At 45.5% G+C, this 9,224-nt stretch overlaps 1 protein-coding gene across 2 annotated transcripts in view; it reads left to right on the top strand.

The window, feature by feature from the left end:
* Positions 1–5,646: 5,646 nt before the first annotated feature.
* WDR37 (WD repeat domain 37) overlaps positions 5,647–9,224 on the top strand; it is a 54,239-nt gene continuing 50,661 nt past the window's right edge. For both annotated transcript variants that reach the window (XM_076331881.1, XM_076331880.1), the window contains exon 1: positions 5,647–5,765. The gene's annotated coding sequence lies outside the window, so the exon portion shown is untranslated. The remainder of the gene's footprint in view (positions 5,766–9,224) is intronic.

Genomic DNA, 9,224 nt, shown 5'->3' with positions numbered 1-9,224 from the left:
GGGCGCAGCCGTTTCCGGCGGGGTGGGCGGAGGGCGGTGCCGGTGCCGCGCAGCCGTTGTGCGGGCGGGCAGTGCGCTGCGCGGTAGCCGACAGCTGGCTGCAGAGCTGCGGGCGTGGGTGCGGGCTCCCTTCCGAGCTCCCTTCCGCGCTGAGCTCCGACGGCCAGGGGCGGTTCCGGGACGCCTTCCGCCGCCAGCCGCCGCTGAGGCGACACCAAGGCCCGCTGGTTGCGGGGATGTGCCGAGGCACGCAGCCGCAGGGCGGAACCTGCCCCAAGGCAAGCGGGCAGGTTCGCCAGGCTGGGGCGAGGCTGTACGGTGATCGGTGCGGCACAAGCCAGGCAGGGCGCTGCAGGAGAGCGGCCTCCGGGCCCTCCTCTGGGGAGCAGACCGCGTTGCAACGTACTGTTGCCGTGACTTGCCAAGATGCAAGGTGCCTTTATCTTCTCTGAGTGGTCAGGAGCTCTGAGTATTTCTAACATGAAGCACTGCTGCTTGTCTTTTCACTCATCCATGAAAGCCAAAGGACCGCACCAAAGTGCCAGCTCCTACAAACGTGCCTGTTCGTGGCGAACGGTTCCAGGATTGACTTTCTGATCCGTTCTGGGAGCACTCTTTCAGGTAGATGCCGTAACCATGCGACTGTAAAGTCGCAGGCCTTCTTGGCAGTCTCTGTAGCACATTTAATCTTGGACATTTTTCTTTGCTCCGTAGTAGCATCCCTTGAATTAAAGAGGTTGAGCGTGTGCCATACGGCACTCCCAGAGGTGGGGAATACTGGCCAGTTGTCTCCCCTCCTTCACTGACAGCTGCAGTTTGTAGAAGACAGTTACTGTGTTAGTCAAGCTCTGAAATTGCCCAATGCATTAAGTTCTTAAGGGGCAGAGAAGGAAACACCGGGTTTCTGGCTAGGAATCGAGCGTAGGCAAGATGTCAAGACAAACTGCTCAGATAGGGTAGTTACAGACAGGCACAGATACCCAGTCTAAAGGCAGAGGAACTTCAATACCAGCCTCTTAGAAACTTCACACCGCCGTACTTGAGTACCTTCTGAACAAGACTTCTTTTGCTGGTTTATTGTCTGTCCACAGATAAGGGTTTATGGTTAGATTTCATGAAAGGCCTAGAACTGATGTTTCACATGTTGTCTTTGAGGCGTCACTCTTTCTCAGCTCACGTTCTAGCATTTCAGTCTGGTTTGTTTTTCCTGTGAACAGGACAGATGGCCTTTCATTTAGAAATATTAGCAGAACAAAATGTTCAAACTGACAGTTAATATCTTACAAGGGGGGTATCTTACAGGAGTTCCCCTGTGCACAGCTTGATGAAGGGAGAGCAAGGACAGCAAGTGGTTTGAGTGGAAGCCACTTGAAACCAGCAGAGAGCATAAAAAGTAAAAAAAAAAAAGGAATATAAGAATATGCCAGCTGCTGCATATCCCTTTAACTATAGAAAACATAAGAACATTAATGTTAATATTGTGTTATTCATTAATACATTACAAACATAATATCCATTAACACAAGAACATTAATAATAATTAATAATGCACTCTCAGAAAGGACTGAAATGTACACAGATTACTTTTTATCCCGAGTCACTGCTTAGCATGAAAACACAGTAACTGGAGATTGAGCTTTGTGGAAATACTGAGAACATCCTTCACCCTATCGATCACTTGCTACTTTCATTTTTCCAGGTGAAAAAAAACTGTCAATTTTTTCTTCTATCGTTCTCCTCGTGTAACCAAATACAAGCTACACAAATCTATGAAAAATACTCAAACTACTGAGATGGACATACAAACCAGCATCGCATATGAAGACAGCAGAGTTAACGACCAACCCTCCTGAGAGTGGAGCTCTGTTGGAACAGAAACTTCTACCCTAAAAACCAGAGATGGGGTCTGTACACGGGGCACAACTGACACGTGACACACCAATGAGCAGATGTACACAGTGACGTTCAGGCTACACAGTGGAGGGATACCAGAAAAGTGTCCCTGTAGATTATGGGGAAAAGAAAAGATTTTTTTTTTTCCTAGTAATAACTATTAAGAACTTCTATACAGGCACTTTAGAACCTGACTGTCAGAAACAACTATAGTTCCTGTCTTGGGCAGACAAAGCACTTCACCTGAAGCGATGTTTGCGAGCACCATGTCTGACAAGTTCCAGTGGATAATGAGAGGTAAAAAGGCAGCCAAAAAGGATGACAGCGCCAAAATAAACCCTTCTCACAAAACCTCCCAAGCCTTGAACAAAAGGCACTTTCAGGATCAGGTGTTTTATGTCACCTGTATCATCTTTCCTCATGCTCCCCTCCAGACTTGCTGTGTACATTCAAACAAGCTTTTTGTGTTGAAAAGAAAATATCCTCATTTTTTGTAATGGTATGCATTTCATTGAAACCTCAGAACTTTTACTCCACCTTGTGTTAACAGAAGCATGTCTGAAGTGACATATACATTCTTTTGAGACTTGATTTAATTTATGCATCTCTTGAAGCCTGCTGACTGTTTCCAAACAAGGGAAAAGCAGTTTATTGTCACCACTGGGGAGTCTCTCATTTCACCTGAAAATCCAACCAGCTGCAAATCACTGACAGACTTGTGCTATCTATGAAGGGAAATGCAACCCCCACCAAACTGGAGGAAAACGTCTTAATTCTCCAGCAAGTTAAACAAGAAGACGGTAAACCACAGGATGAAGTAAACGCCAAACGAACTTGGGATTTGAACACACAGACTCTTGAGACATGCCTCTCCTCAGTTTTCAGTTTTGCCATGGAAAATTCAGGTTTTTATTTCCCACCCTTCACATCCAACTTGCCTCTTTTTAAGCTTCCTGTTCACTTGTTCTAATGTTTAAGACCTCCAGCTCACCTTTCTCAGCTATAGAGCTATCCTTGTTCCTGGTCTCCCTGAAGAATCCTTCTTGGAAGTTTGCTCCTGCCCTGGAGTCACAGCTCTTCAAAAAACATTTGTCCAAGTGATACACTTATGTGCAGAGCAAACAACAGCCTGGGTTTTATCTGAATTGGGAGTTAAATACCTCCCAGTCCTAACTATCTGCTGTTGTCCACTTGACCCTTCTTTCTTAAAAGACCTATTTCAGGAAAGTGGGTTGGCTTCAGCTCGCTTAAGAGAAGACAGATGGCTTTGTAGTAAAAATGTAATACATGTATGCTAAATATATAAGTAGGATGTTGTATTTGCATTTAGTTTTGCTATCTCAAGCATGACGGAAAGAGTGCTATGATGGACGGCTTCCCAATGTTTTTGTACAGCATAAGGTGATGATTAATGATACAGGAAAGCACTCTTTCAGGAAGGAGTTATTAGGAGGTTTCCTATATGAAAGAAGAAATAACCCTGGAGTCCTGTTCTCCTCTAGATCTGTTTTTCTTTTTTCTTTCTTTTGGTTTGAGCTCTGGACAGGAGGCTCAGCCTTTTCCTGCTACTTTTACAGGTTTGGAAAATCTTGATTTGAGAGATTCAACTATTATTCTGTTCTGTTGCTGGTTCCCTAAGCCTTGTATCTTGTCTCCTCAAGTCCAGCCACAGGTGCAGAAGTAGGGCTGCAGACGGTCTGGAAGATGATGTGCAGGACAACCTAACTTTTGCCACTCTGTTTACTGCAACGCCTATTTAGAAAGCTTCTTAGCTGTTGATAAGATGCTAACTAGTACTGCCCCCTGTTTCCCTAGGCTCCTGTATTGCTATCAGTGTCTCTTGTTTTAAAACAAGTAGCTTGTGAAAAGCAGTCTTCTGTTCTGCACTTGCTTCTATACATTACACAGTGCCTGCTACCCTTGTAGTGCCATGAGAAAACCAAACCAGTAACAGGGCTAGAGTGACAGTAGGCCGCTTGCCGTTCTCTTCTTGTGAAAAAGCAACTACATCTATACAAGGCCTGTTAATTTTCAGGTCAGAGTCACCCTGTATCAAGGAAAAAATTACTTAAGCCCCTGACTTTCCTTATTGCAGTATTTTGCATTTCTCCAGGAAAAAAATGGTCATCTCTTTATTGCCCCCTGCTGCTAGAGTGAGCTGCTCCAGAGGGTAAGAAAGCTGCCCAGTGTTTTCCCAGGGAAATCTCCAATGCGGATCCTTGTGCTCTCACTGGACTTTTTTTTTCCTTCATACTTATAGCTAAAACTGTTATGGTACAGTAGAATTATATTAGGATGAAGCAATTTCAGTAGGAATAATGAGGCTTAAACAAATGTTTAGTTAGGAACTGAGTAGCTGAGGGCTGGAGTTGTGACTCGGGTAAGATGGCCGAGATAACTGCCACTGCACCAACTATGAAGAGAATTCAAAGCGGCAAACAGTGGCATTTGGTCAGGTTGTGTCCAGGCTTCCTCCCAGGCAACTCTGTTCTACCTCTTGTCCATCTTCTTTTGCCTGTTCTGTCTCCCCACTTTTCCTCTCCTTAAAGCCATTTAGCTATTCGTTTTGCTCCCTTCCTTTATCCTTTTGGTGGCTTTGAAAAAGGGAAAAGGGTAAAATTACAGGAAGGTCTCAACCAGTTAGGCTGGTTATCTTGTAGAATGACCTCCAGTGATGACAAAGACGCCAGTATTTAGGTAAAACACTGTTTTTGACTGTGTTAATACAGCTGCAATTGAGACATGACTGCACAGAAGGCAGTAGAAAGGAAAAAGACGACGAAAGAGAACAGCAGGCATACTTGTAGCTGGGAAACACATGAAAAGAAAATGTAATATTTTCAGCCCTCACTCTGAGGCACATACTCTTCTGGCCTTTTCACAGACCTCTTCTGAGGCAGCTAGATAATCTGCAGGAAGAGAGAAAATAATTAGGCAAATGCCTCCTTTGACTTTCACAGTCTGCTACAATGAGTAAGAATTTTAGGTGAAGGTTTCTTCTAAGTGTTAATCTGCAAAGGAATTAATCACATTTCAATTATGTGTTGTAAGCTTCAAAGTGAACAGCCTACTTGCAGAATGTAGTGGTTAGCTTTGATTCACTGTTTCTGTCATATCGTCTGCAGATGCAGTAGAAATAGTCCAGATTCGGTATTTTCCAGCCATTCTGTATTAAAAAATAAGGAATTCCAATGGTGTTTCAGGAAAGTTTCATCTCCCTTGTCAGTCCACAGTGGTCCACTCGGGCAACAGTTAGGATGAAATACAATGCAGCTTTTAAAATACCAGCATTAAATTAATACCTAGGAGATGCAGGGTTGAAAGCTAACCATCGAAGCACGGGGTGCTGGTAGGGCAGCCACTGGCCCCCATTCTTCGCAGTCTGACGGGGCTTGCTGCCGTACTGGCGGTTTTGTTTATGCGGTGGGTCCGTGTTCGTTACCACACCTCAGGTCAAACGCAGCACTACCAAGGCTGTCGGCACACACCGGTAAGCTCAGGTACCCATCTACCAGGGCTTTACGGTGCCACCCCAAACGAGCCGTCCGATGGCGGCTCGTGCCATTGCCGAGCCTCCGGGCAGAAGCCGCCGGAGGCTGCGGCCCGCGGGCGGGAGGCTCGGCCGGCGGCGAGGAGCGGCCGCCCGCTACCCGGCCCGTCGCCATGGCGGCGAGCGGGGGCCGCGCGCCGCTTCCGCCCGCCGCCGGATGTCGCCGCGAGGGCTCCTCAACAGAGAGGCGCGTCGCTGCCGGAGCGCGGCGCCGGGGTCGTCGCTGCCGCCGTTGCCCCTCCCGCCCTTCTTCTCCTCCTCCTTCCCCCCGCCGTCTGCGGCCCTGCCCCTTCCCGCCCGCCGCCCCGGCTGTGGCTGACAGGTGAGTGCGGGGGGCCGCGGCGCCCCGCTCCCCTCAGCGGGGCGCAGACCCTCCGCCATCTTCCTGCCCGGCGAGACCCTCCGCCGCAGGCGGCGGCAGCTCCCCCGAGGGGCCGCGGGTGCGGCCCGGCCCGGCGCGGGGGGAGCTGCGGGGGGAGCCGCGGGGGAGGGGAGGGGAGGGGAGGGGAGGGGAGGGGAGGGGAGGGGAAGGGCAGGGCAGGGCAGGGCAGGGCGGGGGTCTCGGAGGAGGCGCGGCGGCGCGGGCAGCGGGCGCTACCTGCGCGGTGCCGCCGCCTCGCCAGGCCCGTGGCGTAAAGCGGGGCTCCTGCCTCGGCACCCCCTCCCAGCCTGTCCTATTCCGGTTTATTTCCGCGTGAAATGACTTGCACATTCTTTCTTAAAAACCGAAATAACCGAAAATAAGCCCTTCTTCTTCTTCTCCTATGTGTTGGGGTTTTTTTTAAAGATTTATTTTTTAACGCTAACAGCCCGAGGCTGTAGGGATGGTGCCAGGGCTGCAGACAGTGAAACCGAGGGTGCCTGCTGAGGAGACTCTGCTCGCTAACTTTGCTTATGTGCTGCTGCATATCCTAAGGATGAGCCAAGTGTAGTACCTCATTACTTTACAGATTGAGTTCAGATCCTCTGACACATGTACAAAGGGAGTAAAATTGAAACGCCCAAATTCCTTGAAGTGGGCCACAACTGCATGAGGAAGGGAAGTGCTGTTTGTGGTGGGACGGGGTAGATCTGGCCTTCGGCAGCGGGAGGATGACTTGGAACCGTCCAAGATGTGTAAAAGTTAATGTCTGTAAAGAGCCATTTGCAGTATTTCTCTCTCTTTCCTGAGCTAAAACCAGTGAAAACAAAATTGAGGGAAGAATTAATATGCTTAATGTATTCAGAGGTTGAGTGGATGTTAGGTTCTAGTTGTAGCAGGAAATTAAATAAAAAGATTGTGCTTATGCAAAGATGAGGAAAACTTTCAATTTAAGCCTTGAACCGTTGTTCAAGGACATCTTGGTGTTTGCGAGAAGAGAGAAACTTGTATGTGTGTTTTTATCCCTCGTTATGTCTTCCAGCTTGTCGAAGTTTGTTTTGTTACAGCGTTTTAAACTATGCTTTCTATAATAGTAATTCATGGAAGGTTTATGTTAGGAACTGCTGGAACAGCTGCTTTAAAGTGATTCAGTGTCATTGAGTACACCTTGAAATTATACAAACGTGTATTGTTCAGGCACCCATTTTGCAACATCACAGCAGTATCTTTCTCCTTAAGCAAATTTCTGAAACTGTTTTCCAAGCAAGCCTGCTGTTGGCGTTTCTTATGTGATATTTTTGAAAGCGAGCTGGTAACCTCAAGAATCCTCAAGTATGTTTTCTAATGAGTAGTTTACGTTAGATAAGATCTTGTGTGTGTGTGTGAATCCTAACGTGTCTTGTTATAATAACTTTAGATGTAGCTTTGTGTGTTGTGGACTTGGGCAATTATGTTAAGAAAAGGTGCCTGCACCAAACCTTAGAATTTAAGGCAGAGGCTACTGTAATGTGTTGTGTTTGGTGGTTTGTGGTTTTTTTTTTTTTTTAATGCCAGTTGTTTATGTGTACATTTGTCCCTAAACTAGGTTTATCATGTTAAATCTAAAGGTAACTCTTTCCAAGATGACACTGTCTCTCTAATGTAGACATGCCCTTCCACCATCTTTTTTAAATTTAGGACTTGTTTAAAGGATGCGGTCTCTTTGTATGGACTGAAATGCTTGAGAGTGGTGGTACAGTCACGGGAGAAATATTGTGAGTGTGGTGATAGTGTCTTAAAAGAAGAGCTTAATTCTACAAAATCCAGAAATTGCAAGCCAGAACTAGTATGTGTCAAGTAAGGAGAAGTTAAGTGGTATTGTATTTTATACGTTTGAGATGAGATTGGGATTGGTTTATGTCATGGAATTTTTAAGTCTTGGAGCTAAGTAGCTTGTGTTGTGAGGGGCTTGTTCTGGAGGCCACCGCGTCAAACCTCTGCGGGGAGAGTTTGTTAGTACTCTACATGTGACCGCTGAGGAATGGACAGGAATCGGGATGGTCTCCTTACAAACCAGAGTGATTTGTTATTTTCTCATCCTTGAGTAATACCCACTGACTATTTTGAGAATGTCTTAGTGTTTCAAGATGGAAGGACTGGGTACTTGCAGTGCTGTTACACGTACTATTGGAAGATTTGGTAGCTCTCTGTGGTAGGCCATATGAGGAAATGCTTCAAGAATGTGCTGTACAAAGGATATTTATTGGTGCTTCAGAAAAGCTTGCTAAATGTGTTATAGTTAGAGTCAAAGTTACTTGCTTTTGTTGATGTCTTAAGCAGTAAAAGATTCTAATTTATTAGCAAGTAATATATTCCCAAATGAGGAGCAATAACATTAGAGGTCACTCTGCTTGCATAAAAGCATAATAGCAGTTTATCTAGTACATCGGTAATAAGTATGCAAATATTGTTTGTTTAGAGACTAGCACAGTAGGATTCTGGCCTCTGAATGTGATGCAGTGCTTCCTTAAACAAATACCTGGTTAAACCACCTTTGCTCTTGAACTTCCTTAGGATTCCTCACCCTCAGGTCTTGTATTTGCATACCTGTGCATGCATGTAGGCTAATTCTAAGCTATTAGGGATTTGCTAATACAGGAATGGGAGCTAAAATGTCTGTGAAGAAGCTAAGGAAATAGAGTAGCCTTCAAACATATTTTAGGATTTAACCACAAACATATTTTGGGATTTAACCAGCAGTAAGTAATTTAGCAGGACCTGATGCTGTCTGTTGATCTCTTCAATGAAGTCAGCTAATCAATACCTATTAATAAAACAAGGTACCGTATGTACTCATAGGTAACTAACTAGTGTTAAATGTAAGATTATATTGTACCTTGTACCATTTAAACTAGTTGAAACAGTGAGCACACTCAGTGAGCACAGGTGGCACAGATCACAAAGGAAAGGTGTATGCTTTCAGGACATCAGCAATTTCACTGAACAGGTCTTTGTCTGATGATTATTAGTGAAGCCAGGCAGGTTTCTTCTATATTCTGAATTAAAAAAAATCATCCACATTTGATAATTATTGTTGTTTAATATTAGTTAAAATAAGACTGTATGGTTGAGAGTATAATTTCTTGCTTTAGTAGACTGTTTGGCAGGCTAGGTCTGCACTGCATTTTGGTGTGATTGCAGCTTTTGCTGACATAGTTGAATTAGCAAGATCAAAGCTTGCTAGCAGCAAAACTGGGCTGGCTTATGCTTCGACATTGGTGTCAGAAGCTTGCTCAGAGTAGATACTTACTAATGTGTTACAGCTGGAAATCAACGATAAAAGCTTTATAACATACTTAAAATTCATTGGTGCAGCTTCTTTACTATGCTTTCTGTCAAAGGGAGGTTGTCACCTTTTCAGTCATGGATGCTTTCCCTTTT

Source organism: Aptenodytes patagonicus, chromosome 2, assembly GCF_965638725.1.
Source record: "Aptenodytes patagonicus chromosome 2, bAptPat1.pri.cur, whole genome shotgun sequence".
NCBI classification, from domain to species: Eukaryota; Metazoa; Chordata; class Aves; order Sphenisciformes; family Spheniscidae; genus Aptenodytes; species Aptenodytes patagonicus.
Note: the sequence above shows the minus strand (reverse complement) of the source record. Positions and strands in the feature narration are given on the sequence as shown.